The sequence below is a fragment of the Ahaetulla prasina genome, chromosome 1 (assembly GCF_028640845.1).
Source record: "Ahaetulla prasina isolate Xishuangbanna chromosome 1, ASM2864084v1, whole genome shotgun sequence".
Classification (NCBI taxonomy): Eukaryota; Metazoa; Chordata; class Lepidosauria; order Squamata; family Colubridae; genus Ahaetulla; species Ahaetulla prasina.
Genome location: NC_080539.1, coordinates 293,651,767 through 293,671,208, shown reverse-complemented (window position 1 = coordinate 293,671,208; position 19,442 = coordinate 293,651,767). Strand labels below are relative to the sequence as shown.

The 19,442-nt window shown below is 41.5% G+C and overlaps 1 protein-coding gene across 1 annotated transcript in view; it reads left to right on the top strand.

Annotated features, from left to right (window-relative positions):
- TP53I11 (tumor protein p53 inducible protein 11) overlaps positions 1–19,442 on the top strand; it is a 102,066-nt gene that overhangs the window by 8,669 nt on the left and 73,955 nt on the right. The gene's annotated exons all lie outside the window — the stretch shown is intronic.

Here is a 19,442-nt window from a genome sequence, read left to right as displayed (position 1 = left end):
GCATTGCAGTAGTCCAGACGAGACGTCACAAGGGCGTGAGTGACTGTGCACAAGGCATCCCGGTCTAGAAAGGGGCGCAACTGGCGCACCAGGCGAACCTGGTGGAAAGCTCTCCTGGAGATGGCCGTCAAATGGTCTTCAAAAGACAGCCGTGCATCCAGGAGAACGCCAAAATTGCGCACCTCTCCATCGGGCCAATGACTCGCTCCCGACAGTCAGCCGCGGACTCAGCTGACTGTACCGGGATGCCGCATCCACAGCCACTCCGCCTTGGAGGGATTGAGCTTGAGCCTGTTTCTCCCCATCCAGACCCGACGGCTTCCAAACACCGGGACAGCACTTCGATAGCTTCATTGGGGTGGCCCGTGTGAAAAGTACAGCTGGGTGTCATCAGCGACAGCTGGTACCTCACACGAAGCCACTGATGATCTCACCCAGCGGCTTCATATAGATGTTGAACAGAAGGGCGAGAGATCGACCCCGCGGCACCCCACAAGTGAGGCGCCGCTGGCCCACCTCTGCCCCCCCGCCAACACCGTCTGCGACCGGTCGGAGAGATAGGAGGAGAACCACCGATAAACGGTGCCTCCCACTCCCAATCCCTCCAACCGGCGCAGCAGGATACCATGGTCGATGGTATCAAAAGCCGCTGAGAGGTCTAATAGGACCAGGGCAGAGGAATAACCTCATCCCTGGCCCTCCAGAGATCATCCACCAACGCGACCAAAGCCGCCTCAGTGCTGTAACCGGTCGGAAGCCGGACTGAACGGGTCCAGATAGACAGTTTCCTCCAGGTGCAGGGGAAACTGATATGCCACCATATTTCTACAACCTTCGCCGCGGGCGAAGGTTGGAGACCGGACGATAATTACCTAAAACAGCCGGGTCCAGGGAAGGCTTCTTGAGGAGGGGCCTCACCACCGCCTCTTTCAAGGCGGCCGGAAAGACTCCCTCCAACAAGGAAGCACTCGTGATCCCCTGAGCCAGCCTCGTGTCACCTCCTGAGTGGCCAGCACCAGCCAGGAGGGCACGGGTCCAGTAAACACGTGGTGGCATTCAATCTACCCAGCAACCTGTCCATGTCCTCGGAGTCACAGGGTCAAACTCATCCCAAACAACATCACCAAGACCGCCTCAGATACCCCGCCTGAATCGCCACAATTTTGGTCCAGACCGTCCCTAAGCTGAACGATTTTATCGTATAGATAACCGTTAAACTCCTCAGCACGCCCGCATCGGGTCATCCCGCCCCCTGGTGAAGGAGGAGCGGGTCACCCAAACAGGGCAGCTGGGCGGTTATCTGCCGACGCAATGAGGGAGGAGGCGAGCAATGCCTCGCTTCCTCAGTGCCACTAGGTAGGTCCTAGTATAGGATCTAACTAGTGTCCGATCAGCCTCTGAACGGCTGGACCTCCAGGAACTCTCTAGGCGTCTTCTCCGGCGTTTCATCCCCCTCAGCTCCTCGGAGAACCAAGGAGCCGGTTGGGATCTGCGCCGGGTCAGAGGCCGCAAAGGCACGACATGGTCTAAAGCCCCAGCCGCAGCCCGTTCCCAGACTGGAGCTAGTTCTACTCCCGTGCCGTGAGCCAGACCTCAGGAAGTGGCCCAAGCTCCGCCCGAAACCTCTCTGGGTCCATCAGGCGCCTGGGACGGTACCAACGTAATGGTTCCGTCTCCCTGCGGTGTTGGGTAGCGGTCAGAAAGTCCAGGCGAAGGAGAGAGTGATCTGACCATGACAAAGGTTCAATGACTATTTCCTTTAAGTCCAGATCTCTCAACCACTGACCAGAGACTATAATCAGGTCCTGGGCGCCTCCCGATGTGAGTGGGGCCATCCACTACTTGAGTCAGGTCCAAGGCCGTCATGGAGGCCAAGAACTCCCGAGCTACCGTCGATGACGAGCCGGCAGATGGCAAGTTAAAGTCCCCCATGACTAAAAGTCTGGGGGTCTCCACTGCCACCCCGGCAAGCACCTCCAGGAGCTCGGGCAGGGCAGCTGTCACGCAGCAAGGAGCCAGGTACGCGACCAGCAAGCCCATCTGACATCTATGACCCCACCTCACAAAGAGGGATTCACACCCGGCAATCTGAGGTACAGTGGTCTCCCTCGGCTCTAGACTCTCTTTAATAGCAACCGCCACCCCTCCACCCCTACCCTGGGCCCTCGGCTGATGGAATGCATGGAAACCTGGTGGGCACATCTCGACCAGGGGCACACCCCCTTCAGTGCCCAACCAGGTCTCTGTAACGCCTATAATATCCGCGGCACCCCCCTGAATCAGATCATGTATTAGGGGGGCCTTATTGGCCACGGACCGTGCATTGCATAACATCAGACGAAGGCCCAGGCTCTGAGGGTCTTGACCATCCGGGGAACGGGAGAAGTCAGGGGGATCGGGGCACGCGATCGCCTGCATACATCGAACGCGTGACCCCCTGTGTCGATACGATCCCCCCCTTCCGCCATATCTGCCCCTCCCACTTACCGTGCAAATAGACTCACCCTCACACAAAGGAACACACTTCCATAACCTCCGAACCCATTTGATAGTCGCCACGAGCATGCGCTGGAACTGGTTTCCCTCCCGACGGGCTACCCCATCACCCGCCCTAACCCTCCACCCCACCCGACACTACCTCCCTCCAACCCAGACCCGTCAGTTCCCACCCTCCCCTTAAAATTCCCATTAAAATTCCCCTTAAAAACCCGATTAAAATAATTAATTAAAAATCCCCTGAGTCTCCTATTTTTGGCATTATACGGAAAAGCTCCTGCATTTTTCAGACAATCTATCAATTAGTCCTTCTCGACTTGAGTTCAAATTTCTGCTTCGTTCACACTTTAAAAAAAATTCTGTGTTCCTCTAAAAACACTGATAAAACATGAGGCGATTTAGATTGAGAATTACGCATATAAACCTCCAATCATTTGCTCAGCTTTGAGCTAAATAATTTCTGACCCATTTCCCATTATTTACAGCATCACTTTATTCCCCAGTATATAGTTTAAAAGCACATCTGCTATCAATTCCTTATGAACTTCCTTATACTATTCTACTATTCAGGAATTTCTTTTCCCTCAGAAATATGGCTTCTAATGCTCCTGAATCCATGGACATCAACTGGCATCTTCTTATGCATTGATAATTCCATATTGGAATTAGAACATCAACACTAAATGCTGGTATTTGGGGCTTAAAGCCAAAGGAAATAGCCTGTTTACAGCATGGGAATGTTGCTTTAGAAGAGAAGGAAGCATTTTAAAAATATCTATTTACAAGTCATACAAAAGATTAGCAGTAATGCAAGGCAGAGTTATTTACAGGGTTTGAATACCACAGCAGACAGACAGTAGATTGTCTTGTGCCCAGCCTATGGGCAAATGTTGATTAAACTAGCAATGGATCTTACTTTATCTCTGACTATGGAATAATGTTCATCCCCATGCTGGAAGCTATTACGGTAGTTTAAGGTAGCAGACTAGTATGTGTATGAAGCATAGACAACTCAATCCCTGAAATGGCCAAAGAGTTCACGGGGAGGTTGCTGTACTGCTTCTGGCATTTACTGCCTGAAACAATCACCCTGCTCTCCATAATGGTAGAACTAACTCTCACTTTCTATTCATCTCTTGGAAATTTCTTCCTTAGTTTTTAGCCACCACTCTTTTGTTTTGGTTCAGATCAAATAATCATCAACAGTTCATGGAGATGGCATGTACAGTAGCAGTGTTTTTCTAAGTTGGAAACTTTAGTATGGGTAGACTTCAATTTGCAGAATTCCCTAGCCAACCCACAACTCTTAAAGTTGTCAAGTTTGAAAAACATTGTCATACAGGAAGCCTGCTAGCTGAGGACATCTAATTTCTTACCCTTGATTCTTCGGCTTGTTGAAGACTGCGAAATACTCTGAATAGCCTTGAGTAGCGAGTTGGGAGCTGAATAGAATGAGGGAAAGAATTCTATATATCATATGTTGCAGTGCTTCCTTTTAACAGAGTTATTCAGATATTCTGAACTTGCTTTTCCCCCTAACAGAACAGTCACAAAAAGGATTTTTAAAACAGGTCCATACAATAAAGTTTACTTCTGAGCAGCATTGGATTCTGTGTGCATTTCAGAAAATAAGTATTGATTGGACCCGACCTTCGCTTTCCATAATTGTGTGGATGTACATATAAAGTAGTCATTTTCTGTGGTAGGAGTTTAATTTAATTCTGTCCCTTGCTTCCTTCCCCCTTCATACTTAAGCCTTACTTTCTACAGTTATTGTGTTGTCCTCTCCAGTTGCACCAACTCATAGGACTTAACTTCTTGCAATAATTCTCTCTGTATTTGTTGTAGGACTTCAGTCATTGAGAATGTGTTTGCCGTGAACACTGAAATTTTTTTAGGAGGATAGTCATCCTGTTGTTCCAGAGTCTACTGAATTCCTTATGAACTTCCTTATACTATTCTACTATTCAGGAATTTCTTTTCCCTCAGAAATATGGCTTCTAATGCTCCTGAATCCATGGACATCAACTGGCATCTTCTTATGCATTGATAATTCCATATTGGAATTAGAACATCAACACTAAATGCTGGTATTTGGGGCTTAAAGCCAAAGGAAATAGCCTGTTTACAGCATGGGAATGTTGCTTTAGAAGAGAAGGAAGCATTTTAAAAATATCTATTTACAAGTCATACAAAAGATTAGCAGTAATGCAAGGCAGAGTTATTTACAGGGTTTGAATACCACAGCAGACAGACAGTAGATTGTCTTGTGCCCAGCCTATGGGCAAATGTTGATTAAACTAGCAATGGATCTTACTTTATCTCTGACTATGGAATAATGTTCATCCCCATGCTGGAAGCTATTACGGTAGTTTAAGGTAGCAGACTAGTATGTGTATGAAGCATAGACAACTCAATCCTGAAATGGCCAAAGAGTTCACGGGGAGGTTGCTGTACTGCTTCTGGCATTTACTGCCTGAAACAATCACCCTGCTCTCCATAATGGTAGAACTAACTCTCACTTTCTATTCATCTCTTGGAAATTTCTTCCTTAGTTTTTAGCCACCACTCTTTTGTTTTGGTTCAGATCAAATAATCATCAACAGTTCATGGAGATGGCATGTACAGTAGCAGTGTTTTTCTAAGTTGGAAACTTTAGTATGGGTAGACTTCAATTTGCAGAATTCCCTAGCCAACCCACAACTCTTAAAGTTGTCAAGTTTGAAAAACATTGTCATACAGGAAGCCTGCTAGCTGAGGACATCTAATTTCTTACCCTTGATTCTTCGGCTTGTTGAAGACTGCGAAATACTCTGAATAGCCTTGAGTAGCGAGTTGGGAGCTGAATAGAATGAGGGAAAGAATTCTATATATCATATGTTGCAGTGCTTCCTTTTAACAGAGTTATTCAGATATTCTGAACTTGCTTTTCCCCCTAACAGAACAGTCACAAAAAGGATTTTTAAAACAGGTCCATACAATAAAGTTTACTTCTGAGCAGCATTGGATTCTGTGTGCATTTCAGAAAATAAGTATTGATTGGACCCGACCTTCGCTTTCCATAATTGTGTGGATGTACATATAAAGTAGTCATTTTCTGTGGTAGGAGTTTAATTTAATTCTGTCCCTTGCTTCCTTCCCCCTTCATACTTAAGCCTTACTTTCTACAGTTATTGTGTTGTCCTCTCCAGTTGCACCAACTCATAGGACTTAACTTCTTGCAATAATTCTCTCTGTATTTGTTGTAGGACTTCAGTCATTGAGAATGTGTTTGCCGTGAACACTGAAATTTTTTTAGGAGGATAGTCATCCTGTTGTTCCAGAGTCTACTGAATTCCTTTATTCCATTAATTTGCCTGCTCCACACCATTCCATGAACAATTAATCTTGAAACATTCTCTTGTTTTAAAAAATGCTCAAGTTGTCAAGTGTAAGAAACGTTTAACACTGAAGAAAATTCATAAGACTCTAAATAGCCATATTGTACATGATGTACAATATGTTGTATTGTAACAGCGTTCCGTGCGCCTTTGGCGTTGAGTCATGCCGGCCACATGACCACGGAGCTGTTTTCGGACAGCGCTGGCTCTTCGGCTTTGAAATGGAGATGAGCACCGCCCCCTAGAGTCGGCAACGACTAGCACGTATGTGCGAGGGGAACCTTTACCTTTACGTTTTTACATGAGCCACACTTGAAGTACTCTTTGACTGAGACTGTATAAAACAATGGAAACATTTCATTTTACTTTTTTGTCTCATGGTGGCCTCAAATGAAATATTGTTCATATGCCATCCTCTCTTTTTCCCCATTCTCATGGAATTTTGTGATAAGGATAGATGAAGTTTGGACATCTGTATCAGAAGCTAGGAAACCCTTTGGTCTCTGAAAGTTCTCTATTATTCTCTAGTATTGTAGAATCAGGCTCCAGAAAGATGCTTAAAGGGAGAGAAAAATACAAATAATTTCGGGCTCCATTGAGAGCAGATCCATTCTCAGGAAGGATATTGGTTTAACTGAGCAGAATGTGCAGGAGAACAGCATGGTATTACAGAAAAAACCATATTGAAAAAAAATATGGAAACAATGGCATTCTAACATAAAATACGACATTTAAAGGCATATATATAAAAACAAAACTGCATGTTTTTTCAAGGTTCGTTGGTGCTCTCTGAGCTTGGTTGTTTTCTTGCAGATGTTTCATTACCCAAACGAAGTAATATCATCAATGCTAATGATGTTACCTAGTTTGGGTAATGAGACATCTGCAAGAAAACAACCAAGATCAGAGACGATCCCTTATTCCAACCCTGAGCTACAAATATTCTCCTTTATTGAAACGATACGTCTCATACTTCCATCTTTCTTCATTTTTTGGAAGGTAATAATATTTATTGCTTTCTGACAATTAGCACTGTTGAGCCTAATGAGGTTCATTCAAAGTAACTAGGTTTAGAGAGCTACCTTTAGAATGGAATACATGGAATACTTACTAGGAAGTAAGTCTGTATGAGATTTTCCAACCTTATATCCAGGCTATATTCTTTACATCCTATGTTATTTTAATTTTTTAAAAATAGGTCTGGATCCAAGCCCAGGAAGAAAACTAAAGTTGACAATGAAAACCTAAATTTCCTTGGCAGCCAAGTTTTACTGTTACTATATAGAGCCCAAGGGCAGGCTCAGAAACAAATATGCAGGAATCCAGCCTTATGGAAATCAAACAGATCCCAGAAAGTTTAGCTGATGCAGTTATAACAGCTGAAGCAGGAAGCGCCAAACAGCTACTTAACCCCACTTAGGGCTGCCAAGCAAAAATCAGCAAACTGTGGCTGTGCTCTTAATAGTCAACCTGGGGCTGGATAATGTATCTTAATTTATAAACAACATCTATTAAAAATAGTATATACAAAAATAGATCTAGTTTGTGGTGGGATATTTGGTCTGAACGTCTTTTTCAAAAGATAATAAACAGTGGTTGGAAACAAGGTCTAAGAATAAAGTCTTTTTATAACCGGTTCTGAATATCTGCATTTTGTATAATATTTGGAAGGGGGATTAAGACTTTTATGCCAGAATTCTAAATAAAGTATTCTTGGATGATTACTCATAACTTTGCTAATAACAGTTATTGTGAGTAACAGTAACAGTAAAACAGACAAATCTGTTTTAGGCTTATTATATATTTCCAGACCTAGCCACCCTTTCAGCAAAAGATTCATAGCTAGAGACCTCTTCCTTCTAAGACATTTGGCTAGTATTTGGAGGTGGGGTTCCCAATAAGAAAACTTTAAATAGTAAGACATCAGAGGTTCTGTCTTAGTACAATATATGAATCTATACATTGTAGGATGTTAAGTAAAGTAAAGCTTAGTGTAGTGAATGAACATATTGGTTCATATTGCATATTGGTCCATCTAGCCTAGTATTGCCCACATTACTAGAAGATCTTTCGTTTCAGAAAGGATGTTTATCCTAGTCATTCTTGATGCTTTTATCATAATAGCAGTGTTCCAACATCATGATAGCAGTGTTCCAATATTTGAGGACTGCCACAGAGAGGAGGGGGCTAAGCTATTTTTCAAAGCACCTGAAGGCCAGACTAGGAATAGCAGATGGAAACTGACCAAGGAGAGATTCAAACTAGAAATGAGGAGAAGCTTTCTGACAGTGAGAACAATCAACCTATGGAACAGCTTGCCTTCAGAAGTTGTGGGAGCTTCATCACTTGAGACTTTCAAGAAAAGATTTGGCTGCCATTTGTCAGAAATGGTGTAGAGTCACCTGCTTGAACAGGGGATTGGACTAGATGACCCATAAGGTCCATTCCAACTATGTTAATCTGTAAATTGAATATTCCAGGGACTGAACTTAGAGTCTTTGGTATGTAGCAATGTAGCAATGCCATGGTTTTCCTCAGAAGTATAGTTGGGGAAGAGAATATATAACTTTTTCACCAAACATCCTATGGGACAGGGGTCTCCAACCTTGGCAACTTTAAGACTTGTGGACTTCAGCTCCCAGAGTTCCTCAGCCAGCTTTGCTGGCTGAGGAATCCTGGGAGTTGAAGTCCACAAACCTTAAAGTTGCCAAGGTTGGAGACCCCTGCTATGGAAGATATCTAATAGATGGGCACCCAATCTCCTTATGTTTTTTTTTTCATCTTTGCCAAGTAGCTCAGAGGCTATACTATAAATGGAAAAAGAATTTGATACAAATCTGACCATTGCGTGAAAGCCAGTGGTCTGCCAAAACAGACTATCTAAATTTTTACTCTGTGTGAACTGAGTGAAGAATGTAGATGAAGGTAGTAATTAAATTCAGGACTTTTGTCTTTGGAAAGATATTCTGGATACGTTGGCAAATAGCTTAGGGCACCTAATAGTACAGTTCTGCAAATGAGGAAACATTCCGCATATCACAGCACAAACTCTGAGACTTTCTGTTTATATCCAGTTAAGAGAACATTAATAACAAAGACTAAGGTTTGGTCTTTGTATTGTAATATCACAAGCATGTTTCATTATTTTTGTGTCATTGTAGTTTGTTTTGGTTATGAATACTACCTGAGTTTGGCAATTCTTAAATATTAACCAATCAGTGGTGGTATTCAGCCGGTTCTATGTGGTTCAGGCAAACTGGTAGCAGCTGCTGTTGCGGGATAATCCGCCCACCCGGACATCATCAGGTCCCGTTTTTGATGCTCTGCACATGTGCAGAAGGCGCACACACTCACATTTGCGAACCAGTAGTGAAGGTAAGTAAATACCACCCTGAAGTCAGTCCTGATAACACCTGGGTGGAGAACCAGCTGGGAACACTGCTGTATTTTCTTGACTGATAAGCTGAAAAAACAACCCTTCTGCCAGAATGATTGTAGACTGTGAATCAAGTTAATTTTTTTCCCCTTTTCTTTAAACTAGATTTGAGCTGTCTACTTTTATGTACAGGTAGGTCTTCATTAGTGCAGTTAATGAATCCCATCAAATGGCCATATTATTTGAATTTGTACTACTCAGAGTGATATTTCTATGGGTAATTAGTTCCAGTTCAATGGGATTAAGCAATTAAAATGTTAAAACATAAATGTCTATATATTTATTAATGAAATACTGTATACAGTAAAAGAGGATAAGCCCATATGCAGCACATATCTGAAGAGATAGTAAGGTTCTTGCACCATAAGAGCAAATTAAGAAGCAACTGCAAAGTTTATATCATATTTTGTGATGGACGATGCTTATTATGGAGGCACGGTAGCTCAGCAGTTAAGACTGGGTTTGTTATCTCAAAAGCTGCCAGACCAGGTTTGAGACTTGAGCGCCATGCAATGGGGTGAGCTTCCGTTCTCTCCCCGGTTCCTGCAGAACTAGCACTTCGAAAACATGCAAATGTGAATAGATAAATAGGTACCACTTTGTGGGAAGATAACAGAGCTCTGTGATTTCTGCTGGCCACATGACCGTGGAAATATCTTTGGACGGCGCTGGCTCTGTGGCCTTGAAATAAAGGTGAACACTGCCCCCTAATGACTAGTGGAGTAAAATCCACAAAAACTGCTTTACCATTTTTTTTAACCATGCTCATTGTGCTTTTCATGGTTATTATGACAGTCATTATGTCTCAGGTTCACTAAATTTCAACCTATCTACCAGCTCCTGGTAGGCTGGGCAGGTGACTCCTGCCCTAATCTATCCTCAGATACTCTTGGACAAGTGTTTTATCTTAATCACACACAGTGCTAACTCAGGTCTACTTAATCATGTCATATTTATAAAAGCACAATTTACCATAATTTACAATCCATCTAACATAAAACAAACCATGTTAAATCTACCATGATATTTGAACCCTGTTTTTCCCTCAGCTTATTGTGGGAGGATTCCCTTTATTCTTTTCTGTGTTGCTTACTCCCAATCCAAAGCAAATTTCAGCAATTGGAAGAAAAAAACATTTTTTAAAAATTCCATTGTATTAACACAATTAAAGTCTCAGGTTATGGGGACGTTTTTCAGGAAGTATATAGATTACATAGCATAGATAACTGATTACATACCAAATCTCTCTATTAAAAAAAAAATCTGTATTTTTACTAAAATGAAAACGAAAGATTCAAAACCTTTTTGGATATTTTAACTCTTTTATGTTTTCAGATTCCTGAAGAATCAAAGAGTTAAAATGATCCTCCATATTTTTTTTTACAATATATTTATTAGTAAAGGTCCACACCAATGTTCCATTACAATGCACAGGTAGTCCTCAACTTACAACTATTTGTTTAGTGAGCGTTTGAAGTTATAACATCATTGAAAAAAGTTAGTATTTATGACCATAGTAACATCCTCACAGTCACATGAGCTCATATTTATAATGGTTGCAGGATTCAATGAGCTCTTATTTATTATGATTACAGGTTGCATGATTGCCATTTGAGACTTCCCAGCTGGCTTCTAACAAGCAAAGTCAATGGGGGAAGCTGGATCCACTTAAGGACCATTTTATTCACTTAACAACTAAAGCAATTCAGCAAAAAAGTAAAATTGAGCATGAGCCACTTAAAAACTGTCTTACTTAACAACATAAATTTTGGTCTCAATTGTAGTTGTAAGTCATGGAACTACCTGTAATAGATTTAGATTTATATACCACTTCACAGTGCTTTAAAGCCCTCTCTAAGCGATTTTACAGGGTCAGCATATTTCCCCCAACAATCTGGGTCCTCATTTTACCGACCTTGGAAGGATGGAAGGCTGAGTCAACCTTGAGCCAGTGAGAATCAAACTGCTGAACTGCTGGCAGCTGGCAGTCAGCAGAAGTAGCTTGCAGTACTGCATTCTAACCACTGCACCACCATGGCTCTCATCATATTACTACTTTTTTGTATAGTTTATATCTTTTTTGAACAAAGGTTTTTTTTTAGCAACAAAACTAGATTCTTTCTCCCCAATATAATTTACTGTAGATATCATATTTCATCTTAATTTTTTCTATTAATTGACATGCTCTATATACTTTTCCCAATTCAATTCAAATCTTTATTGTCAGTGCACAACGTATGTACAATGAGACTGGTTGAGCTCCCTCAGTGCACACACCCCAACACAATACAACTCACAGTGAAAACAGAAAATCCCTAACCCAATAAATCATATTAACAAAACACCTAGTTCTATTGCACCAGTGTGAACATGTTACACATTGTGCCAGCCCTGCAATTCATCATACTACATAGTTATGATGTTATTTCTCATCCAGGAGTCTGACAGCCCACGGATAAAAACTGTTCTTCAGACTGTTTGTGCGGCTGGCTATAGTTCTATATCTCCTTCCCGATGGTAGGAGGCTAAAGAAGTGATGACCAGGGTGAGAATCGTCCCTGAGAATTCTCCTCACTCTTCTAAGGCAGCGAACCCTAGCAATCTCATCTAGTGGTATCAGGGGACAGCCCACAATGTTTTGTGCTGTACTCACCACCCTCAGTAATGTTTTTCTATCCACAGCTGTCAGACCAGCATGCCATACCGTGATGTAATAAGTGAGGACATTTTCTATTGTGGACCAGTAAAAGGAGGTCATCAGTTGTTGTTCCACCTGTTTTTACACAAGACCCTAAGGAAATGGAGTCTCTGTTGGGCCTTCTTGACCACCTGGATTGTGTTTTTTTTCCAGGTGAGGTCTTCGCTGAGATGGACTCCCAGGAATTTAAAGGAGGAAACTCTCTTTACACAGCCCCCCTCAATATAAAGTGGGGCAGGTTCCTCTCTCTCCCCCTCTGGAAGTCCAACACCATCTCCTTGGTCTTGTTGATGTTCAGGTGCAGATTGTTTTTTAAGCACTATGTAGAAACTTTTTGAACCTTCCCTTTGTACGCTGTTTCATCTCCACCTGTAATAAGACCCAGTATAGTGGTATCATCTGTAAACTTAATGATCACAGTAGATATATCTGACAGTACACAATCATGTGTATACAGTGAATACAGGTAGGAACTGAGCACACAGCCCTCTGGGGAGCCAGTGCTAAGCTTCAGGGGGTTGGATATGACAGACCCAACCCTCACTGTCTGTGGCCGGTGCCTCAGAAAGTTTTTGATCCAGTCACAGGTGGAAGAGGGATATTCCAAAAAATCCATCATTTTTTACCTGTAGTTGAAAGTTACAGGGGGAGAGCAATACTCTTGTCTTCTAATACCTGTATAGCAGTGTCGGTTTCTACAGGGTTCGCCCTGATTTGGGTGAACTGGTGGCGGCAGGAAGCTCTGCCCACCTGCCTGGACATCATCATGGACTCTGCACATGCGCAGAAGCACTGCGTGCGAGCGAAGCAAGCGCACATGCGCATGAGCGAAGCAAGCGTGCATGTGCACGAACAAAGCAAGCGTTCACATCAGTGGTGGGTTTCAAATTTTTTTACTACTGGTTCTGTGGGTGTGGCTTGGTGGGCGTGGCATGGCTTGGTGGGCATGGCAAGGGAAGGATATTGTAAAATCTCCATTCCCACCCCACTCCAGAGGAAGGATACTGCAAAATCTCCATTCCCTCTCCAATCCAGGGGAAGGATACTGGAAAATCCCCATTTCTTCCCGATCTGCTGGGACCTGGGAGGCAGAGAATAGATGGGGGCGGGGCCAGTCAGAATTTTTACTACCGGTTCTCTGAACTACTCAAAATTTCCGCTACCGGTTCTCCAGAACTGGTCAGAACCTGCTGAAACCCACCTCTGGTTCACATGCATGAGCAAAGAAAGCACGCACATGCATGTGCATGTGCTCACAGTTCCAAACCGGTAGGTAAGTGAAATCCACTACTGCTGAACAGCTGCTAGTATCTGTTAAGTATTTTATCATTTTTAATTAACAAAACAGTGGGAGCTGAGACTATTCATTCTGACCTGTGTTACACAGGTACATACAAAGCTTATGGAGAGACCATATACAGGGAACTTCTTAGTTCATTGGCTTTATAGAAATTTCTTATAATTTGGACACTATATTAAATTGATAGAGATTAGAATGAGCCAGAAAAATACATTATTTATTTATCTATCCTTTCCTCCCCATAAGTACACACCCGTGTGCATCAAATACATTTACTTCTGCTGGGAGACTCCAAATTGGTAAGAAGTGAGGGGGTTTTTTGCTGCTGGCTTCATCCATATGCATGTCTTATGTGCAAATAAAAATAGGGAGTAACTTGTTTCTGATAGTAAAAGAGAGATGCTGAAAGGTTTTCCTAATCCGTCTCTCATCTTCTCAGTTAATCAAAAGCCAAATGTGTGCTGGGAACTAAAATAAGATGGCTGGAAAAATGGTCTGAAGGGAGAAATAGAAAGGAAAAACAGCTGGTTTGCTATCCGTTTCCTATGTGTTCACTGCTTCTAGCCTCTTTTATATACATGAACAGAAAGATGCGCCCACTGCAGTTACATACACTTCATTCATAATTAATAAGCAATTGAGAGTTATGGTGTAATGATTAAGGCATCAGGCTAGAAAGCGGGAGACCATGAATTCTAATTTCTGTCTTCAACATAAAGCCAGCTGAGTGACCTTGGATCAGTCATTCTCTCTCAACCTTAGGAATCGGAAGGCAATGCCAAACCAATTTCAAAGTCTATACTGGTACACTTTCAAAAATGTTGCCAAAAAACCCTGTAGAGACTGTTCTCCAGGAGTTAAGATTGATTTGAAGGCACCAAAACCAGACAAACAAAAACCCCACGCATTCAATCTGACACTGCGTCGTCTTGGTTGAAAGATCATCTATTACCTTCTTGTTTAAATTGTACACAGATTGTATCATTTGTTTCTTACAGCAGCTTTATAGCACCGCCTCCCCAGCAACTCCAGGTGCTTTTCAGAAAGCCAATATAAAGCCATAAAAGGAAGCCTCATCCCAAGAACCTGACATACAGACAGCAACATCTACTGCTGTTCAACAATTAGCACCTAAAAGTCTTGTGCAGGAAAATGTTTTCATTGCTTTCTAAATATCTGTTAGGAAAAGATGCCATCAGATTTCCAAGGATTTCCATTTCCATTTCCAGTCCATTCCAAAGCACTTGGCATAACCTAACTTGAGAAACAGCATGTTCTAGCTTCCTCCCTTGATCTCTTATGGGGGTACCATCAAGTTCCTCATTTGGAATGAATGAACTGGATGGGTCATGTTCTTTCTGAACTATGTGTCCTGCAGTAACCCAAACACCAAGCCATGGGTCAAGCCTTCACACGGCAGACCTCATATTACAGAATAGTAAAGGTAAAGGTTCCCCTCACACTGTATGTGCTGGGCGTTCCCAACTCTAGGGTGTGGTGCTCATCTCTGTTTAAAAGCCTGAAGAGCCAGCGCTGTCCAAAGATGTCTCCGTGGTCATGCGGCCGGCATGACTAAATGCCAAAGATGCACAGAACGCTACGTTACTTTCCCACCAAGGGTGGGCCCCTATTTTTTTCTACTTGCATTTTTTATGTGCTTTCAAACTGCTAGGCTAGCAGATGCTGGACAAGTAACAGGAGCTCACCCTGTTACACATCATTAGGGATTTGAACTGCTGAACTTCTAACAGATTACCACACTACTTTCTTGGACCCTATAAGCCTAAATAAAATTCCTTGCTAGATGCTAGTTTGCTAATTATCTGAGCCAATTTTACTGATATGGAAAATGAGTGGGAAAAATCTACAACTATCATTGATGGGAAGAGCAGTCACTATAAAAATGAATATTTTGCCAAAATTATTATACTTATTTCAAACAATATCAAGAAAACTGGAAAAAATATTTTGAAGAATTAAATAAAACAATATTAAAATATATCTGACAAGGAGAAAAAGCAAGAATAAGTTTGAAAATATTGCAAGACTCTAAAAATAGAGGTGGTTTTTGGGCTACCGGATTGGGAATTGTATTATCAGGCTTTGATACTTACTTGGGTGAAAGAATGGATTGGTTTGAGGAACAAAAGATTATTGACATTGGAGGGACATGATGTTGAATTAGGTTGGTATGCCTTTTTAAGGTATGGGGAAAACAAAATACATAGTTATTTCCAAAGACACTATGTTAGGAATGCACAGTTTCGGAAAAAATTAAAGAACAACACTATTAGAAAATACCGGTCTGGTTTTCAACAATGGAATTTTTTCAAATGTTATTGATATAGAGAATTTAAAAATATTTAAATGAAAAATGGGAACTTAAAACTAAACAGGAATTGAGTGATCAAGAGATTGAGATAACGTGGTCATATGTGCAGTTACAATCTAGATATGAGAAGGATGTTAAATTGTATGGTTTAAATAAAGAATTAGCAGAATTAGACAAGATATTAATAGGGACAGATGAAAAATTAATAAAGGAAATATATATTTATTTGTTAAGTATTAAGATGGAAGATGGACAAGTAAAAGAGACAGTGATAGTAAGGGCTAAACATTTTGGCCATTCAATGGCAGAAATTATGGGATAAAAATTATAAATTAACAATGTCTACTGCATACAAAGAAAATCTTTAATCTTTATAAAATGCTTTATAGATGGCATTTTCTGCCCTCAAGGTTAGCAAAGATGTTTAAGGATAATTCTGCCAAATGTTGGAAATGTCACCAGGTACCTGGTTCATACTATTATATGTGGTGAACATGTCAAAAAGCGAAAAAATATTGGACAAAAATACATACATGGCTGGAAAAAATGATAAAACAACATATAGACTTGAAGCCAGAGACATTTTTGCTGGGCATTTTACCAGACAAATATAATAAAGGGAATGTATATCTGTTTTTATATATATTAACGGCAATGAGAATAGTATATGCACAACAATGGAAAAGTAAAGAGATCCCAACAGATGAAGACATGATTAGAAAAATATTAGAATGTGCAGAAATGGACACGATAACACTTACAATTAAGGAAAAGAAAGAAACTGAATAGTTTTTGATTTGGAATTTATTTTATCAATGGCTAGCTGACCAAAACAGGAATTAGAAACAGGGAAATATATGAAAGGATCAGTGATAAAAGGAAGATAGGTTAAATTGGTTAAACAAATAGTATGATTATTACTGTTATTAATATTAGTATAATCGATATTAATGCAATGAATATTGTTGTAAACACTTCATTACTTCTTAAAATGACTTGTACCCAGACAACACATTGTTCGATTGAAGTTTGAATTTTTATATGTTATAAAATAAACTAAAACTCTTTTTAAAAAAAGGAAAATGAATAAGGCCATTTTTCCCACCTGCAAAATGGTGTCCTAAGTTTTTACTACAGGTCTCAGGAAAATATTCCTGTTGTCCATGGCTTTCTTGAAAGGACATTTCTTAAACAACCACAGAAGTGCTGTCTGTGGATGCAGTATGGGTGGAGAAAATGCTTGCTTTGCCCTGTAGGTTTGAACAAATGTTCTTATCTGTATTTAATCCAATCATTCATGGTCTTTGTTTGCCAGTGTTGCAAGTGTTTTTTCTACTGCTTTATCTCCCAGAGTTCTCAATGAATCAAGGAATTTCTTGAGAGCAGAATACAGAGAAAGGCTGCTTAGTGGATGATCTCATGAAACTCTTTTATTTTTTTGCATGTCCCAGAGATTGACCAGGTTCTCAACAGGATTGCCTGCCAGATTGCTGGAGATACTCCCAAATGTCCTTTGGAACCCATCCTGTTCTATGCCTGTCCTCCAACCCTAGGAAGGTACTCCAAAGCAATGAGTTTCAAGGCAACCAGGAACTGATTTGGCTATGGCAGATTTCCTGTCCACCAATTTCAGATCACATATGTATGAACGGAGGTTAACATATGGTTGCATATGTGCATTGGGACTAAATTAGTTTGGGTCATGCATCTGGCTCCTATTACAGCTATGAACTCTTGAATGTCTCAGAATTCTCCCCTTGGTTGAAATTCTCAAGTATTAAAGTCTAGAATACTCCATCACCAGCCCTCAAATATGTTATAGAATAGAATAGAATAGATTTTTTTATTGGCCAAGAGTGATTGGACACACAAGAAATTTGTCGATGCATATGCTTTCAGTGTACATAAAAGAAAAGATACGTTCATCAAGAATTCTAAGGTACAATGTTTAATGATAGTCATAGGGTACAAATAAGCAATCAGAAAATAATATCAATATAAATCGTAATGATACAAGCAACAAAGCTACAGTCATACAGTCATAAGTGGAAGGAGATGGGTGAAGGGAACAATGAGAAGATTAATAGTAGTGCAGATTTAGTAAATAGTTTGACAGTGTTGAGGGAATTATTTGTTTAGCAGAGTGATGGCGTTCGGGAAAAAACTGTTCTTGTGTCTAGTTGTTCTGGTGTGCAGTGCTCTATAGCGTCGTTTTGAGGATAGGAGTTGAAAGAGTTTATGTCCAGGATGTGAGGGTTCTGTAAATATTTTCACAACCCTCTTTTTGACTCATGCAGTATACAGGTCCTCAATGGAAGGCAGATTGGTAGTAATTGTTTTTCTGCAGTTCTAGAACAAATATGTTCTAGAAAGTCAGGGAGAGAGATTCCACCAGGCAACAAGATGTGTGGTGCACAACCAGTCTTCCTAATTTGTCCCTAAGGTGCAACATCACATACTGATGTTGACAATAATTCCCCTCGTCACTAGAATCATGACTAGTTCATCATAGGAAACACATCTGTATTTCCAATTAGAACCTCAGTCATACATACATGCATACATACATGAAATACATACATATATACATACAATATGCTATGTAAACATTCTCTCCCTGAGTTTCAATAGGGCCAAGAAGAATGTATTCCTCACTAATAAAACTAAGGCACTGGTTAATTTCAGAATTGTTATTACAAACAGATAGAATAGTATCCATAACAGTGAACAACAGAACAAGAGAGATAGCTCACCTTATGGAACATAGCTCACCTTATGGAACAGAGGTCTCCAACCTTGGCAACTTTAAGCCTAGCGGACTTCAACTCCCAGAATTCCCCAGCAAGCAAATCTGGCTGGGGAATTTTATTATTTATTTTATTTATTTATTTATTTAGATTTTTATACCGCCCTTCTCCCGAAGGACTCAGGGCGGTGTACAGCCAAATTATAAAACAATACAATATACAATTAAAACAAAGACTTAAAACAAGCATATTCCATAAATGGCCGAAATTTAAAACAATCAAATTTAAAACCCTTAAAATTCATAAATAGTAGCCCCAATTAAAATTATTTAAGATTAAAAATTTAAGCCAGTCCCGCTTGAATAAATAAATGCTTTTTCAGCTCACGGCGAAAGGTCTGAAGGTCAGGTAATTGGCGCAAACCAGGGGGAAGTTTGTTCCAAAGGGTAGGAGCTCCGACAGAGAAGGCCTTTCCCCTGGGGGCCGCCAGCCAACATTGCTTGGTGGACGGCACCCTGAGAAGACCCTCTCTGTGTGAGTGTACGGGTCGGTGGGAGGCGTAAGGTAACAGCACGCGGTCCCGTAAGTACCCGGGCCCTAAGCCATGGAGCGCTTTAAAGGTGGTAATCAAAACCTTAAAGCGCACCCGAAAGACCACAGGGAGCCAGTGCAGACTGCGCAGGAGCGGTATTACGTGGGAGCAGCGTGTGGCTCCCTCAATCACCCGCGCAGCTGCATTCTGAACTAGCTGAAGCCTCCGGGTGCACTTCAAGGGGAGCCCCATGTAGAGAGCATTGCAACAATCCAAACGAGAGGTGACAAGAGCATGAGTGAGTGTGAGCGTGAGTGAGTGTGCATAAGGCATCTCGGTCAAGGAAGGGGCGCAACTGGCGGACCAAGCGCACCTGGTAAAAAGCTCTCCTGGAGACGGCCGCCAGATGATCTTCAAATGACAGCCGTCCATCCAGGAGAGCACCCAAGTTGCGCACCCTTTCCATTGGGGCCAATGACTCGCCCCCAACAGTCAGCTGCGGTTGCAGCTGACTGTACTGG